The sequence below is a fragment of the Eurosta solidaginis genome, chromosome 1 (genome assembly GCF_040869045.1).
Source record: "Eurosta solidaginis isolate ZX-2024a chromosome 1, ASM4086904v1, whole genome shotgun sequence".
In the NCBI taxonomy this organism is placed as follows: Eukaryota; Metazoa; Arthropoda; class Insecta; order Diptera; family Tephritidae; genus Eurosta; species Eurosta solidaginis.
The window spans coordinates 56,123,575-56,143,263 of NC_090319.1; the positions used below are offsets into that span (position 1 = coordinate 56,123,575).

General features: G+C 34.4%; 1 protein-coding gene across 3 annotated transcripts in view; it reads right to left on the minus strand.

Annotated features, from left to right (window-relative positions):
* Csk (C-terminal Src kinase) overlaps positions 1-13,417 on the minus strand; it is a 130,120-nt gene extending 116,703 nt beyond the window's left edge. For all 3 annotated transcript variants that reach the window (XM_067791211.1, XM_067791218.1, XM_067791203.1), the window contains exon 1: positions 13,250-13,417. The gene's annotated coding sequence lies outside the window, so the exon portion shown is untranslated. The remainder of the gene's footprint in view (positions 1-13,249) is intronic.
* Between the last annotated feature and the right edge of the window lie 6,272 nt (positions 13,418-19,689).

A 19,689-nucleotide genomic window follows, 5' to 3' on the forward strand; every position in this document is an offset into this window, starting at 1 on the left:
ATGTATTATATATGCTAACTACAAAGATCGAAATCCAAACGTGTATGCTCTTAGCATATATCTTTATTTCATGGCTCGTATTTTGAACCAATATGTATATACGTTTTTGTATTTTTCTAGTCACGGAAGTCAATGGGAATCAGGCTTTCCTATAAATTCAATGGAAATGCGCCAAGTACAGTACTTACTATAGATAACGGTTTGTGGGAAAATTTTGCGCAGCAACCACTATAAATATTTATGTAGTATCATAGTAGCATTAACAACACCTCATTGCTTTAGATGTTAAATTTTTTCCATGAGAATGAATTATTTATAGCTTTATTGAGCTTCAAATGTACACTTTTCTAACGTGGTAAATTTAATCAATTTTTAATAAATTAAGCCATCTCAAGACCAACAAGCTTAGTCATGTGAAATCCTTGAATAGAGCGGTATTTGTATCAAGTGAGTGGCTAACGAACAAAGGTTTTCTTCTGCGTTTTTATGTATGTAGCTTCAACACGTTCTCAGAAATCTAGCCACCAAAACCAAAGCATCCGAATTCGTCGAAACGCTTCCTAACAAATTCATGTCCATTTTTAATCACCATCACACTCTAGCCAGCAACACTTCATCTTCTCCTACATATTATACCCTAACTCATAATGACGACCGCTCAATCTGAAACTCAATTGTAACGTTTAAGTAAAGACTGTTGTCGGACCTTTCTATCCTACATTATTATATAATAATATAATATTACATACATCTTTGAGCCTATGCTCATTTCAACGAGGTCAGCAGCTGCCGAATAGCTATACAGCCCGCTAAAAAGTTCGACATGGAAAACAGAGATTTCCTCTCTGCTCCGGTTCACTTTATTGCAGCAATTAGAATATCTACAACTTTGCCACTACTTCCCTGCCCCAAGTGTAGCCTTAGCCAGAGATTACTAGAACAATTCTGAAGGCCTTTGAATTAAGGGAGAAAATGTGAAACTAAGGATACTCTTAAAACAATCACATGCAGACCAAATAGGAAAGTAACTAGGTAGCTTCTAATGAAATGGGAAATCTACAATCAACGGAAAAGGTCTATTTCTAAATGTATCTATTACTTTAAGGGCTAACGCCTGCCTCCTGGTCCGTGGCATCTCAGTGTTGATACGAATCGCTGAAAGTTGTCTAACGAGGGCCCTCATTCTGTTTCTATAATAGAGGTCCTCCTTTTAAAACCTACAAAACAGGAAAACAAAGACAACATATCGACCAATATCTCTTAGCTGTGGTAGGTTAGGTTAAGAGGGTGTGCGTGGGTGTTACCCACACTTCTACTCGGAGACATTTTTGTCCATTGTGAGTGCAGGGTGGCGGCAAATTCGTTTAGCCCCATTACCTCCTAGTGGTCCTCAACGAACCACTTGCTTTCCCTGATGAACCCAAGAAGAAGCGAGACGTCCAACCTCTGGCAGGCTGTCGAAGAAGCGTGAGCCCAGAAATCTGGGCCTTCTCCTTTGAAGCGCCGGGTATCGGCAGAGAAAGTGGTAGATCGACTCCTCTTCCTCCTCATCCTGACAGCTTCTGCAGAGGGAGCTTGTTGGTATTCGCCACCGTCGGAGCATTGGTGCGATAGCACAATGACCTGTGATGACACTCATAAGTACCCTCACTACAGATTTGTTCAGTTTGAGAAGAAAGTTGGTTCCTTTCTTATCGAAGCATGGCCATAAGGACTTTGAACTTCGCAGTCAACCCTATTGGTCCATAGAAAGTCCGTTGCCCTGTTCTCATATTCGTCGATTCTCCCTAGGAGATAACTCAGCGGTGGTCGGACGGAGCTGTCCACCTCACTTATGTCTAAGTCGGAACCTTTCCTAGCCATCTCATCCGCGAGTTCATTCCCTTCAATGTCGCTGTGCCCAAGGACCCAGTAAAGGGAGACATTGAGATGACTTATAGAAGTCAGAGAGGCTCTACACCTCCGCACGATGTCCGATTTTATCATGTTGGACTATAATGCCCTTAACGCTACTTGGCTGTCAACAAAGATTGTTAGGTCGGTGTTGGAAACCGCACTATATTGAGCTTTGCCGCTCTATCTATGGCATAGACCTCGGCTTGGAATACACTGCATGCGTCAGGAAGTCGGAATGATTGGCTTAACTGTAGATGTGTTGAGTACATCCCAGCTCCAGTTCCCTTTTCCATTTTGGAGCTGTCGGTGTATATTGTGATGCCCCTGCCGTTGTCTAGCCCTACTTCCCATCCCTTGAAGGATATCGTATATTCTGAACCTGGAAGTCCAAACCCCCTGCGATGTGGTCTGGATGTGAGATGGGTTATTATTCCGTTTAATTTCACCTTCGTCAGAATCTAAAAGGTCCTCTAAGGGAGCAGGGCATATTTTCGGTCCCTTCCGTTAGACGATATGGGTGCCAATTGAATGAATAAACGTTTCTGCTAAACAGGCATCAATTTTGTTACAACGAATTTATATCCCACCAAAGAAACAGTTAGCAGCGAAAATGTTTTGCTTTTGATTTCACAAAAATAAATTATGTAAGTGTGAAAATCTCAGGAAAAAACGAGCCAGCTTTGCAAAAGACATGTCGAAAAAACAAATATACATAAAAACTGCTTGGTCATAAATAAGCAACCTAGTTAAATAACGGAAATCCGAAAAAAAACTCAAACTTAAGCAAAACAATAAATACGTCAAACTTACTATAAATTACCTTTATTTAATTACAAACACGTCTGCAACCTTTTTTTTTGTCCAAACAGAAGAGTCAAGAAAGTGGAAAAATTGCAATGTAAAAATGAATGAAAACAACAACAACGCCAAGCATAAAGATTAAAGCAGTAGATGCACTTGGAAATGAAAAAAATCTTCAATGTTCGAATTCGGACTAAACATGAGGTTTGGCTGGGTAATGCGCTGTGCAAAGCCTTGAAAATGAGCCCACCCTATATTGACGCCCTGGAATGGAGTGAAAAAACTCTGTGCGATCTACCACAAGGTCACTTAAATATGCTAACTACATAGTTCGAATACTGAGCAACCGAAGTCAGCCCAAAAACATTGCGCCCTCTTTGCGGCCAAACTATAATTCCAAGGTATAAACAATTATGGTATGTAACGAATTTAGGGAAACTCCGCTTATTTTACACCTTCTGCAAACGCTCGAATCGCTAAATTGTCGAATAACTCAATATTCAGTAATGCAAAATGGTCTTTATTAGATTACTTTGGGAGTAGTACAATTATACTTCACTTCGCAACTGATAGCGTGTTTAAATCAAACTGATTAGTCATGCCTCAGGTTGCGTTGCTTTTATACTCTCGGTTTCCTCGTTCACCTATTTCTCCTAAGGTCTAGTAATTTCGTGAACTTTATGCTTGGTTATGTATATTTGTAGTTTGTAGCCATATGCGTCTGTATATGTGAGTAATACTTCGGCTGATGGTGAGTATCTCTATGTTGCCTTGTATGTACATGTGTAAATGATGATTGATTTGTTTACGTACATACGAGTGGCTCCTTAGTATCGGATTAGGGATGCTAGTATCACTTAGTGATGTGAATATTCGTCACAGTATTTTTCAATAGGTCTTCTAAAGGAGCAATACACATCATTAAAAATAAACTTAACAGTTAGATATCAATTTAAAAAGGACACCACTACAAATGCCAAAAAAGCAATATAAGAATGTTTACACTCACACTACTGGCGGTACGTTTGTCATGTTGTTGTGTTGTGCATAGCTACTCAACCCCTATACACTTATAGCACTTTTGTTTTTTTTTTTGCCCTGAAGAATAGGCGCAGATACAAATTCACACTTTGTACTCCAATTATGCCCTCATATATAAACTCGATTCACATGAAAGTGCCTAAATTTCATATGAAAGTGCAAAGAAAAAGCACTTCCATATGAAGCCAAGGCACTTTGGTATGATATTCAAATTTACACTACCAAATTAACAACAAAAAATTTTTCAAAAATATTGCAGCACTGAGAAAAATTTTAATTTAAAATTTATTCATTAAGGGGACTATCAAATTTGTTTAAACATTTAAAATAAATTTAAAAAAGTTTCAGCGTACATATAGTTTTGTGATTTGCACTTCAATATACAAATTTTTGAACAGCCTTGGTGTTGTGTATTACTCAGACTTGATCTCGGGAGCAAATGAACTAAGAGTTGTTTTGTTGGAAATATATAGTGCCGGAGTCATCAAATATGAGTAAAAATGTAATATTTTTTGCTGCTATTTATATTGTACACAAAAATAATTGCAAATATTTAGGTAAGAGTATTTATTCTTTTTGTTGGTTGCAACCCCTAATCTAACTTTGTGAAAGTTATTGCAGATGCATCTGGAGTATTATATTGGTTATCATGTTAAAAGATGTGTTACCTTGATACAAGGACGGAAGAACTCACAGCCACTCATTCGTACAGGCTTTTTAAACTTAATACACTATTTTTCGAGCTGAAATCGTACTCGTATACAGGAAGAGGGAAATTGGGATGTGTTCACGATCCAGGAGGAAAGCTGAACCAACAAGTCTCCTTGTAAGCTGTTGAAATTTTGCAGGGTGAGTATTGGCATAAAGCGTCGATTGCAGCACCATGTTCAGTCTCATTTTTCGAAAAAACGAGATACTTTGGTTCAATAAACGCCCTTGTGTTTTCTGGAAGTAATGTCGAGTTTTTGAGTTTGACTCTCGCTCAGGTAATTTCACAAAATTTCCCTCTAAATAAGAAAAAGATGATTCATTATCAGACGGCATTTATAATTTCTTTTGTGATGTCGATTTCCTAAGAAATGCCCAACAATGAACTGCTGCTATCCAGGATTTTGCTTCGGCCCGTTGATCGTCTACAAGTTGATACTAATCAACTGGTTATAAACATCTCTTAAATATTTAATGTTGGAGAAATGCTCTTCAAACATTTTCAGCATTTTAAATCGACACAAAACGTATGTGCAATATATGTTTATATGGTTGGACGAAAATATCAAAAAAGGTATAGCCAAATATAAAAAAAAATAGTATGAAAATCCTATAAAAGCTTTGAAGAAACTATAGTGCATAATATAAAGCAAAAATAATTCAACAACAACAAAGTAATCACTAACTATGACGTAACTAAATGAAGGAATTAAATGAAATAGCAAAAAATGTTGCTGTCAAATAGCTTTTGCTTGGGAACATCCTCTCCCTACACATACATAGGTATCTAACCTTAGAAAAACAACATCTTTACCGTGCGTGGGTTCATTAACATTTTCTTAATATTTTTGTTTTTTACTATTTTATAAATTTGGTTCAGGGACCGGCGATAATTTTTATTTCTAAATAAAGGAGACAGCTTGCAAACTTACATACAGCAGCGTTTACAAAAATATAAGTGGCAATTTTTATGAAATTTCGTGAACTAAGCTCTACTCTTTTTATTTTCGATATTTTCAGAAAAAACTTCTATGAATTTTGTCTTAAACTACATACTTGCGATACTTATCGATTGGACTACAAAACTGTGTACATTAGGGCGGGTCAAATTGTATGGGCAAAAAAACTTCAGGTACACATCCAGTTTCTGAATCTATGGGTCATACTGAGTAATATAGTCCATGGGACCATAGGTCTGAAACGAATTTCGAGCCTTCCTAATTTTGTTTGAAAATATCTTTTTTAGAAATTTTTATTTTTTATTATTTTTGTTAGCAAATATTTTGGGCTATTTAAAAATTGAATTTGCAATATGGAAAAGTAAAATGTTCGTCGATTTTTGCAACAAATTCGTCGATTTTCCCCAGAAAGAAACGATAAAATGCGAAAAATAGTAGGAGAGCGCCCTATAGCGACGAATATTTTACTTTTCCATATAAATTCAATTTTTAAATAGCCCAAAACATTTTCTAACAAAAATAATAATACAAATTTCTAAAAAAAAATATTTTCTAACAAAATTAGGGAGGCTCGATATTCATTTCAGACCTATGGTCCCATGGGCAATATTACTCAGTGTGACCCATAGATTCAGAAACTGGATGCGCCTTTTCAACAATAAATTTGACCCACCCTAATGTACATACTAAAAAAAATTCAACTATTCCAAATAATAAGTTGAAAATTCTAGTAATATAGAAATATTTTTGAGATTGGTTTTTGAGTTTTAGTTACAAACTCCATGGAAGTTTTCTCTTTAATATCGAAAGTAAAAAAGATTAATAATTTAACTGACGAAATTTGATGAAAGTTGCCACTGCTATTTTTCTGTTTGCTGCTGTAAGTAAAAAAACAAAAAAAAAAAAAAAACAAAATACAGCGTTTCCCATAAAATTTAGGAAGAAAAGCTGATTTCAGTGCAGCATCAAAGCCGAATATAGTAGCAGCTTGGAGTAGGAACTTAAAATAGCGTTTTCATAAAAAAATATTTTTTTACTGATTTTTTTTCGTTCCCATTTTATGTTATCCTTTTTCATTTTCATATTTTTTTTATACTTAAATTTTTTGTTTTATTTTATTTTAATATTTTTATTTTATAATTTACATTTTCATTTCTTTTTACTTTAATTTTTAAATTTTTATGTTTACATTTTTTATTTATTTTAATTTTCTTATTCTTAATTTTTAATTTTTTATATCAATTTTTTGTTTTTTTTTTTTATTTTTCTTTAACTTTGTTGTTTTATCTTTAACTTTTTTTATTTTTGCTTTTAATTTTTGTTTTATTTTAATTTCGTATTTTTTATTTACATATTTGTAATTTCTTTCAGTTTCACATTTTATTATTTTTACTTTTTTGATTTTTATTTGTTTTAGTTTTTTGATTTTTCTCTGTTCTTACCTTTTTAAGTTTTTATTTATACTTTTTTATCTTTACTATTTATTTTTGTATTTTTTTAAATTTGTATTTGATATTACTTTTTTTATATTTCCTTTTTGTTTTACTTTTACATTTTTTTATCTTTCCTTTTTATTTTTTTTTTTTAATTTGCTATTTTCCATTTACATGCAAGTTTGCATTCTATATTTCTTTTAGCTTTCCTTTTTTATTTTTACTTTAAATTTATTTTTTTTTTAATTGTTAATTTTTTTTTGTTCTTACCTTTTTTGTTTTTTTATTTTAAATTCCTTTATTTTTTATCTTCACTTTTTTTACATAGTTAGTTGTATTTTTTAATATATTTTTTATACTTTTTTAATTTTTTTAGTCTTACATTTTTCATTTACATATTTGTATATTATGCACATTTTTATGTTTTAATATTAACCCTTTTAATTTCTTTTAGTTTAGCATTTTTTTATTTTTACTCTAAATTTTATAATTTTTCTTTTGCTGAACTTTTTATAGTTTTTTTATATTTTCTTTGAACTGTATTATTTTACCTTTTTTGTTTTTTTTTAATTACATATTCGTATTTTATATTCAATTTTTGCTTTGCTTATATTTACTTTTTGATTTCTTTTAGTTCAATGTCCTTTTATTTTAACTTAAATCTTTACAACTAATTTTTTTTCTTTATTTTGTATTTATTTACCTTAAAACCTTTATTGTTTTTAATTTTTTATTTTTTTGATATTAAATTTTATTTTTTTAAATATTAATTTCTATTTTTTATTTTATATTTTCAGTTATAAATTTAAATTTTATATTTTTTGTTTTTTTTTTTTTGTTGATAAAAGAAATATTGATTTTGATCAAATACAAGATTTGTTTGTTCTAAATACATTTACATTCCCTGGTCATTTAGGCACATGTGTACATACATATATATTTTGTGTGGTTAAAATACTAAGCGTATAGCCGAAAAATCAGACATCAAGTGGAAGTTGCAATCAGTGAAAGTGATTTTGTATGCACTTCAAACTTTTAACTAAATAATAAAAAAACATAAAATTTGAGCCTGAATGTTAACTAAAATATATTTGTGTATAGGTACTCGTATGCGGATGCGGATGCACTCGCCATTTGGCGCTAGGAGGCAAACAAATGGAAATGACTGGTGCGATTTGTTAGACGGCCAAAATCATTTAAACAGTTAAGCCTCATTAAAGTAAGCACTCGATAGGTAATAGGCAATGCAAACAGTCACTCGCAGTAATATGCGACAGATGAAATATTTTTTTGATTTTGTAAAAGCTTAAATTTATTTATATCAAACAATTTTTCTAATATTTTAAAGTAAAAAAATAAAAAATGTCGCAAAGTAAAAAAATTAAAAAAAATATTTATTATTTAAGAATTCATGAGCTTAACACCGGCTTATAATAATTGAATATTCAATTATTATGGTTTTCTAAGATAAACTCAAAAGAAAGAAAGAAACATTTACTGGCATATTGCGATGGTACCATTTCGAAAACCGCCACGTAATCATCATCAGGCAATTTCGTAATGTTATCAAAGGTTCCGAACCGCGAATCACACGGTGAAACTGCAGTTGCCTTAACCTAGGCTATACTGCTTGTATTTGTTTCCTTGCTTAATTCAGTCTCATGTTGTTTAAAACGAAATTGCCTGATGATTACGTGGTGGTTTTCGAAATGGTACCATCGCAATATGCCAGTAAATGTTTCTTTCTTTCTCTTCAGTTTACCTTAGAAAAACATAATAATTGAATATTCAATTGAATATTCAATTTTTATAAGCCGGTGTGAAGCTCATAAATTCTTAAATAATAAGTAAAAATTGAACACACCATTAAACAAACAAACTTAAAAAATTGTTTTATTAATTGATTTGGATTAGAAGTTTGTTTCAGCATTTTCGAAACTTTATTTAATTTCTTTATTAAATTTTGGTTTTAAATTGATCAAAGTTTAACCAGTTCCTAAATTGAACCGCCAACAATAAAAGCGTAGCTTTGGTACAAACAAACATATAAAGTATGACTGTCCAAAGAATAAATGTATGCAAAGAAGGTTGGGAAAAGTTGCACAACAACAAAGGCTTGGCTTTGGCCGAATGTATTTCCAACAGTTCAACCATCGCAAGAGTGCGGGTTCGAATGCCACTCCCGGGAGAAAATACTTTGAAGAGATTTACAAGGTACAATCGAAACAGCTGTCGCCCTCTCCGTCCTGATCTCATGATGTTTAAAATTTTCCCAAATTATAAAAATAAATCGAAAATGTGTGTACTGAATTTTGGGGACGAACAGGCAAAGCCATTTGAAAAAAAAAATCACAGAAAACTTTAATTTAAAAAGTCAACTCTAAAAACATGTCATTCTAAGCCGTGCTCTTGCTTTTTTGCAAACAACTCTAAACCGAGTATGTACGTATATTCGACGTTGATAGATTAACAAATCAAAACCTTCGGTAATTGTGATTAATAGCGACAACTCTTACGATATGGTGGATAAACAAATCTGCGAAAGCACAGATGGATGACACGCACATTAAACAAGTTCCTAGCCAAGAAATCACTAAATTGCATTTTATCGAGAGTCAAATCAGTGCGTCGTAATATAACAACAAATTGCGAGCTTTTATTGCAAAAAAAAAATTGTGGTGAAAAAAAATAAAAAGAGAAATAAATAATTAAAATACTTGGCGTATAAATATTTGCCGTAAAAAGAAATTGTTGATTAATCAGCTAGCGTTGGCGCGCGAAAGTAAAGACATATTACACTGGTTGTCAGCAAAATAGGGACACAGCGTATTCAAAAGTTTTACGGCTTGTTTTTTAATAAATTACACAAGTTATACAAGTATCATGCAATTTACAATATTTAAAAACAAATTTTATACAATTTCTGTCTTCGCATACAATTTCAAAATTTTTATGAAATTTTTATTAAATTTAAAAAATGTTATCAAAATTCCGAACTTTTATAAAATTTCAAAACTTACAACAGTATTTCAGAATTATCAGAATTTGTATAAAATTTCAAAATTATTATTTAGATTTAGTAGATTTTATTCGGAAGTTTTCATTATTATTAATATAAAAAAAAATTTATTAGGTGAAAAAGTTTATAAAATTTCCAATTTGTTTTAAAACTTAAAATTTTTCAAAACATGAATTTCCAACAACACAAACATTCAAAAATTTGACAAAGTTGAAAAACTTTGAATACTCAAAATTTTTATAAATTTATCAGACAAAATTTTAAATAACAAAATATTAAATAAAAAATTTAAAATTTGCATTAGCTTTTAAGCATGTTGAAGCTTTTTTAAAATATATTCCAAAATTCATAAAAACGTTAAGTTTTCAAATTTTTACAAAGATTTCGAAACTTTTACAAAGTTTAAAAAAATAAAACTAGACTCCCTGAAGAAGCAGCGAAACGCGTAGGAGGCAAAAGGAAAATTAAAATTTTACCTTATAAATACCGGATGTAAACCTCCAACTCAGTGTACAAAAACCAGACATTTTTCTAACAATGAAGAACAAAAAATTCATATTTAGCATATAAATTTAATTTTATTAGAAATAAATTTAAAATTACACTCAAATCAAAAAATAAATTATAGTTAGCTTAACAGATATAAGCAACTTTTATAAAAAAAAAAAAACATGAAAAAATAAATAAAATAATTGTTTTCCTTAAATCGCTTTCCATTATTATTTTTCATTAAGCATTTTTAAACTTTCTTTTAAACTCAAGTTTTTAAACTTTTACCTAAGCTAATAAGAAATTAATTTCAAATTATATAAAACCGTGAAATTTTCAAAAGTCGTTTCAAGAAAATTTCGAAGCTATATAAACATAAAACTAAAAATTATTATGATAAAAAAATAAATAAAAAACAGAAGTTTTTTATTAGCTTTTAAACTTAGCTTTTTGAAAAGTAAATTGAAAATTTTGAAGATTTGATAAAATAATTAAAGGAAAGTTCCGAAATTTTTATGAAATAGTAAGTTTAACAAGAGAAAATTGATGAAAAAAAATGTAAAAAGTAAAAAAACAAACAATAATGTGTAAAAAACCGTTGGCTCTATTATTTTTTCCGCTAGTGTATGCAATTAAAAAAAGAAGCGCAAGGCATGGAGGCTCTTAAGCCACTGACCGCTGAGGAACTGCGCACAATTTGTGTTGTATTTACCCAGTGGCTCTTAGAAACTTGGAAAATAATGAAAAACAGCCAATCATATATATATTTTTTTCACTTTATGCTGGAGAAAAATGCAATATCAACGCTAAAGGCATACCATCAAAGTCCATAGATATGGCGAGTAAGACTTTCACTTGCGGCTCGAAAAAAAAAACTAAGAGTGGAGGCAAAGAATGGGTGGTGATGCGTTGAAGCATACAAAACGAATGCAGAAGACGACGAGGATTTGCTTTCAACAATGTGTACTTGTGTTTTTTTTTTTGTATTGGCAATGCAAAGTAACAAATTTGTCAAGATTTAGCAGTAATTGCCAAGACAACGTGACATGCAACAGTTGGAAAATGGTGGGGAAAAGTTGCAAAGAAAAAAAGTTTAGAGCTGTTTTGGAAAAACAATGTATGCTTTAGTAGTTATCTATATGCTGAGCTTGGCAGCCGAGTATGGAAGTTGTAAGGAAAGTAATATTAAGTGCGGTATGTATGTAATTGGTAAACGGACATCCAGACAGTTGGCGAAAACTTGTTTGCTTGAATGCTCTGCACGAGTTTTCCAGATTAAATAAAAAGAATAAGGCGAAAAAAAGAACATGCCGAATGTATGACTAGTTCGTAGTAGGAAAAGTCAACAGGAAATTTGAATGTTATATAAAAAGAATAGATTAGGTTAGATCAGTGGTGCGCTCGAGGCCTTCGCAGAGCCTCGGGAAAACTATTCTGCATTCAACTACATGCGGTGTGAGCGCAGCGACAGAGCTAAGGCAAAACAAGCAGTGAATCAGTTTAAGCTTGTACTCCAAGCAGTAAACATCTCATGCCTGAGTTCTATGCTCTAACATTCTCCATGTAAACACATACTACTAAAAAAAATTGCGTTTGTTTTCGAAGCTATGCCCGCGTTGTGCACCACTGGGTTAGGTTGAAATGGCCGCCTAGGGGCATACACAGGCCAGTGATAATTCGGCCCGCTGCGATACCACGAAAATACACCATTACATTGGAAAACTAAACAATTCAGACGTCAATGGATTGACTGCCCAGGGCAAAGGCAGGCCAAACTGTTTATACTTCCGGCGACGAAAGTATCAGTCAAACTCATTAATCTAAGCAGGGAAGACCTAAGAACTCTCACTGGGTACTATACGGGACACAGCGGTCTACGATATCACATAAGTAAATTAAATCTATCCGATACCCAAATTTGTCGTTTCTGTGAGCTGGATGATGAAACGCCGGTTCACATTCTCCGCGAATGCGTCGCTCTAGCTAGGCAGAGACTATCCCATCTAGGTGGTGTGACTCTTAATTCCTATGTGATATGGAGTAAAAATCCTGAAGAGGTAGTTAGATACATCAAAAGCCTCCATATACAAAATTATGCTGAAAGGTCTTGCACAATAGATCTGCACAAAGGTCGTACTGCTTCCAGACCTATTAATAATAATAATAATCTTGGCAGGGAGCTCCCAGGAAGCCCTCCTAGCAAACCCTGCAGCACAGATGATAAGGCATGCCTACCTATAAGGCACAGTGCCGAAATAATGGTAAAACCCCAGCGGGTTCGGGGGTTGTATAGCGCAACCTTTTCAAGGTGTTTGTGAACCTCACCTAACCGTGGCGAATTCCATTACTTTAGCAGCCGAGGCTGTAGCGACCCCAAGTTCCACATGGATCTAGGGGATGGGAGGGCGGGATGGCCTATAAGGTTTCTTGTGGTTATACCAAATCGTTTCCGAGATAGTCGGGCTAATACCTTAAAGTTGCTTGTTACCAGATCTGCATCCGGCAAAGCACCATCAACATCGATAACACTCCCCAAGGCCTTCGGGGAGTATCCTTATCGCTACAACAACAACAACATGTCATCTAAGTAAGCTGGATGATGAAACGTCGGTTCACATAATCTGCGAATGCATCGTTCTGGCAAGGAAGAGGATCTCCCATCTAGGTGGCGTGACTCTTAATCCCTACGTGATATGGAGTAAAAAAGTACTTAAATACATAAAAAGCCTCCGTATACAATAATAGACTGAAAGGTCAAGCACAATAGATCTCAATAAAGGTCGCAATGCATCGAGGCCTAATAATAATATATCTTAGATAACACTTTGAGATCTTGAAACTACACTTTCTGCAGTTTTCGTGATTTGAACTTTTTGTTATTTTTTATTAATTTGCACACAGACTTTCAGTTTTAATTTTGGCACAGCTTTATTATTTACGCACTACTTTTAACACAAAATATATTCGCAACTACAAAAGTTTTTTTTTCGTTTAAACTAAAAGTTTTTTCGTACGGTTCGCGCATGATGCAACAGAGAATCGCGACGCGCACAAGCTTTAAAATCGACTGATACTAAAACAACAAACCAAGTAAACAATCGACCAACCAACAAACTAAACAAGCAGCCGTACGCAAAATGAGTTAGCGAGCAAGTAAGACAAATGTCAGCTTTACAACCGGTCGAATTGCACTCAAAAGCGGCATCATGGCGGAACGATACAAGGTGGCAGCATGGGACAGCTGATTTTTAGCTTTTTTTATTTGATTTGATACATCAAAATACGGTGCAGTACGATTTTGACATTTGTCCATCGAATTTACAAAAACAAAGTACATGAAATTTTTATTTATGTTTGTAGGTATGTCACCATGCTGCCACCTTGTATCGTTCCGCTATGAGCGGCATAAGTGACCGACCGACCGATCGACAAAACAAGCAAACTGAGCAGGCAATCGATCAAAACAACCGCCAGAGCAATACATATTTGACCAGTTAACAACAACAACAACGAGTGACTCAACTTATTTGTGTTACCTTTTTATTGCGCAGCGATCTCGAAAGCCACAACAGCTCATACGCCAGAGTTAAGTGAAGCACAAGCAGCGTTTTTGTTAACTGCCTCAGAGTTTCAAACTAGCGTTTGGAAGTGGAAATACTTAGGCCCGATTTTTCAGTAGTTGGTTAAGCTAAGCTTAAACTAAGTTTGCTTAAACTCTAGTCAAATTCGAACTCCAGTTAAACTACTGAGTAGTTTTTCAGTCCCAGTTTAAGGCCGCCTTTAGGGTACGCTTTTTATACGGCAACATTCGTTTTTTATTATCTACATAATTTGGCTGGATTTTATTCACCCAACAAACATAAAAAAAAAACGTTTCCAGCGAAATATAAACTTTGTTCGGGAAGTGTTCATTATTTAATTATTCTTAAACCAGATAGTTCTCTAGTTGATATCCAACTACATTCTCCATTCATTACCAACCTTTGAGTAATTTTGTAAAATTAAAAGTTTTCGAGTTGATCTTCAACGTCATTAATATTTTCCAATTATTATCCTGATTTCGAGAAATTTTGAGAAATGTACAGTTCTCAAATGTATATTCAACACATTTCTCCAGTTGATATCCTACATTGCATATCGAGCTGAGGTGGAGTTAAAAAAATCTCCAAGGTGGTACCACCAAAACCAGCAGCTGTTTATTGTGAAAAATAAACACCCGGTTGATAACAGTAATGAAGCGTAATTAATTAAAAATAAATTATATATATTTTATTTTATTTTCGTGAAAATACTGTAGTATCGAATCTTACATTTGAGTCCAGTTAGAGAACCACAAGCTGGGAATTAAATTTTTCCACATAAGTAATAGCACTTTTTGCTTTATAAAAAACTAGCAGACCCGGCAGACATTGTTCTGCCCTAAATTTGGTCTATCTGCATACATTTTAATAACCTTTTTCCGTCGAATTCTGCCCTCCCCGCTCTTCACTATATCTTAATCCTTTTATTCACTCCTCCCTCCGTCTTTTTCGCTTCATCTATCCCTATCTTCCTCTCACTCTATCTCTTTCTCAGTGTCCTTCTCATTCCCTCTTTTCTCTTCTCTCATCCTTCTTCATCCCTTATTGCCAGTCCCAGAGGGTGGTATCTATTTTGTTTCAGTCCCATTCCGAGTCCCAGTCCCACTCAGAGTCTCAGTCCCAGTCCTAATCCCAGTCCCAGTCCATCTCTGGTCTACTTTCCGGAAAAAAGGATCGTAAATACTAATATAGGCACATTCATGTACCATATTTCAGGCAAATCGAATAGTACGTATGTAAATAGGTATGTGGGTATTATTAATTAATATATTTATTTCGGCTTCGCATGCATATTTATCAGCATTGCCAGGTTGATGCGACTAAATCGAATATCATAATGAAAATTACTTTAAAGCTCTCAGCAACAGCTTTCATTTGATATCCATATTACAAACACATTCTAGGGGTATCCGGTTCCACGTTTTGGACTATATCTTGAGACCATAGTCACCAATAGGTATGAAACCTACCCTGTACTAAAGCACACATCAACAGCTTCAATTTGAAACCGATAATGTAAAAATACATCCTAGTGTTACCCTGATCCACGTTTTGGCCTATATATCGAGACCCTAGTAGGTATGAAAACTACGCTGTACTAAAGCAGTCATCAACAGTTTCAATTTGATGCTCATAATGTAAAAACACATCCTAGTGTTACCCTGATCCACGTTTTGACCTATATATCGAGACCCTAGTCACCAATAGGTATGAAAACTACCCTGTACTAAAGCACTCATCAACATTCATTTGATATCCATATTGTGTAAACAGTGTCTAGAGGTACCCGGGTCCACGTTTTGGTCTATATCTCGGGACCCTAGTCACCCAGGGTACGAAAAATTCCCCGTATCAAAGTACTCATAAACATCTTTCATTTGATAGCCATATTGTACGTACAAACACATCCCAGGATTACCTTAGCATAAAAAATTTATTGAAGAATTTAATTTCCTTAGTGCACAAATATTAGCATATACATACATGCAAAAATACCAAAAAATAAAACTTTTGTTTAAGAATGTTAAGGAAATGTTCAATATTTTTAACGAAAGAGTATTTTTCAAGAGATGTTTGCCTTATTATTAACCATTTATGTTGCATTAACTTGGCAACAACGCATATATATGTATGTACATACATATGTCAAGCTGATATGATATGAAAATAAATACATTCATACATACATACATCCATACATATAAATGTACTCCCGAAGTTAAATAACGCAGCGAATGCTATGTGTCGCCTCACTCAAAACCAATTTGTGCGCACATTTGACACCAAATAACCACACACACGCATTTTTTGGAAAAAATGTTACTTTTGTTTAAATAATTTGGCTGATATAAGAAAGGAATAAAGTATTTTTTTTTATGCAGAACGAAGGTAAATATTTCAAAGTTTTACTGAAAAGTAGAATTTTTTAAATCCATCCATCCGTTTATGAGTTATAGCTGTGTAAACAAAAATTTTATGATTTTTTACTACATTTTGGCAATTTGCCACGCCCCTATAATATATACCTTCAAATTATATTAACTGTACCATCTCACGTAGCTAAGCTTTGCAATGCAAAAAACAGTTTTAAAATCGCAGCATTCTGTGTGAAGTTATGTGCGTACATGGCATTTAGCGACTTTATTTTATAAGATTTATAGATAGAAGATACAGAAGATAGATAGATAGAGTCCTTCTTTTTCTGAGAACGCTAAGATTCTCGAGTTGAGCCACTGTTTCGAAACAAACCTTGACATTTTAGAAGTATGCCTAGTTATCAACACGAGCTCGAATGGTATTCAAGCCCAAATGTTTGTTGGGTATATTCGACGCCATTTCGAACGAACGAAAATAACTCATAGGTTAACTAGAACCTGCCAGATCGGCCGCTTAAGCTCAGCTTAAACTTCAGTTAAAGTAGACTGAAAAACTGCAGAAAAAGGTTAAGCGTAGTTTAACTGACAAACTGAGTTGAACTTGTACTGAAAAACCGGGCCTTAGAGTAAGAAATCTTCATTTTAAAGCTATTCAACGAGATTGCAGCCACTTTTCAATTGTGCTCTTGCTCTCATCGCGACTCTCCCGCTTTTATTTATTTTTTGGTTGCCATCAATGGCGCTAACATGACTTAACCAAGACAAGAGATAAAACTTTTATTTATGGGTGCCCTTGGTGTATGTGAAGTTGTACGTAGTGTCAGATATTAACGACGGACGAGTCATCATCATCATTAATGAGCTGAGCATCAGCATGAGCTCAAGATAGGTAAACAAGTGCAAGCGCTGTATATTGTAGTTCATATTATTTATGATTGGATGACGCATATTTTGGAGCCGCCACTCATTCAAACTTCTCGAAAATATGGGCGCTAAGCTGGTGCTATGTTCTGTTTGTTTCTCTCTATATTACATTTTTTCTATTTTTAACTCAATTCCCGCTTTAGTTTCATGCAACCTGTTCGATATGATAGGCACTACAAGCTCTCTATCTTTCAAGATATGCGAAATGTCTCAGCGTAATGGTGTCAGCATAATACAACAAAAAAATAAAAATACAAAGATGCACCGCAAGGAAATTCAAGTTTAGTGCAATGTTTTAACGCGAAATTTATCGGAATAGCAAGTGGTTTGATTGCTGGGCGATCAGTGATTTAATTAGGATGTTCAGCGCTGTTTAATCGTTTTGGTTTTTTTCGTTGAATTCGAATGCCCCAATTTCTTATAAATATAGGTCAACACTGTTTTTCAAGGCTTCCTCGGAAGTGAAGTGAAACGTCGAAGGACCCAAACTTTTATCAAGGAGGGAAATTTTATTATGGCATCGATGCACTGTGACCTCCTTTATTTAGATCTATCGTTCTTAACGTTTCAGCCTTTTACTATATGTGGATGTTTTTAATGTACTTAAGTACCTCTGCAGGCTTTTTACTCCATACCATGAGTCACACCACCTGCCTTGCCACAACGACGCATTCGAGGGGAATGTTAACCGGCGTTTCATCCTCCAACCCACAAAATCGACAGATTTGTATATTGGATAGATTTATTATATTAATTAGGTAATATCGTAGACTATAGTATATCGTACAGTACCCAGTGAATATTCGCAGTTCCACGATGCTTAGATTAATGAGTTCGGCTTATACTCTCTTTGCTGGGAGTATAATCACTTGGCCAGTCTTTGCCCTAGGCATTCAATCTAGTATTGTCTGAACAGCTTTGTTTTCCAGTAACTTATGGTTTTCCTAGTATGTGCTTTTATGAACTCACAGAAACGCGCAGAACCATAGAACGCTGCTAAGGCACCCTACCCTACTTGGCCTGTTCACAACCTTCATGTCCCTAATGCCGGGCACGCATCCTAATAAAACCTTTTTTTTTTTGGTTTCTATATCATTTAGGAATCCAATGCATTCATCCACTAGCTTAGAAGTAATTTTGTAAGACTACAAGGTATGTAAGGCTGCCAGGCTGTCGTCATAATAAGAATACTCCACGAAGATTAACCTCTTCGTAGACATGAAAAAAATAGTGGGGTAGCATCCCAATGGTATCGTTTTTCTTGAAGTTCGGTCCATAGATGCCAGCTCCCGTCATTAAATTTTGATCCATCCGTGAGCCAGACTTATGAGTCAGGGTTAGTCTATGAATTTCCTGTTTCCCATTGGGTTTTGTCCATAATGGACACGTCACATCCGGAGATTCTGAGAGGGAAATATAATAGCCAGACTATACAACAGCAGAAGATATATGGCATATAAATGTAGAAGATGTGAGAGATTGGCTGTATCTTCATGGTAGAGATTTGCTATGTCAGCGACAGCATGCTTTCGAAGAAGGCACTTCACAATAGGCACATTACCAGCCTGCGTCTGGTTTACTTTGCAGGGAAAATGTTTTTAACTTCGACAATTACAAATATAACTGGTGGATATGTACACTAGAGCCCTAAAAGAAGTAGTTAAAAAATTAACATGCAACTTACTGACGATGCCGATGCGACGGGTCTAAACTGCCTTCCATTAAATTTTGTATTGGTATCACAACATGGAATTACAAACGCCTTAAGTTAGCGAAAGGCTTCGTAGTGTGGACATACTCCATTTGGGAAATCATAAAGATTGTTTTCAAAAACAATTGGGGTCAGATTACTGCATGAATATCTCAGGACTGTTTTCGATATCATTTTGATATTATTTCCGGACGATTGCGCAAACCATTCCAAATTGGTAGACCTGGCGGCCTCGGGGCAGCTTGACGCAGACCATACGGCCATACTAGTATAGTGTGGCGAATATTAGCAGTTCTGTACATCACTATGCTGCTACTAAATAAGTGCACAATAAATATGAAGCAAGCAGCCACACATACACATAACCAGCAGCCATGGCGGAACTATACAAGGTGGCAGCACGGTGACAGCTAATTTGTACTTATTTAATATGATTTGATGTATCAACTTCCGGCGCAGAACGAATTTGACATTAGTCTATCGATTTACAAAAACAAAGTACATCGAAGTTTTATTTATATTTGTAGGTATGTCACCGTGCTGGCACCTTGTATGGTTCCGTCATATGCCAGCAGCTTGAAGAAAGCGAAACAATCACATCACGTTATCATCAGCTAAGAGCAGAAGTTGTTACTCATACATACACACGCATATAGCCAAATAACCATGAGTCAAGTTCGTGAAAAGTCTAGACCTTAGGAGAAATATGCGAACGAGGCAGCAGAAAGTATAAAAGCAGCGCAAGCTGAGGA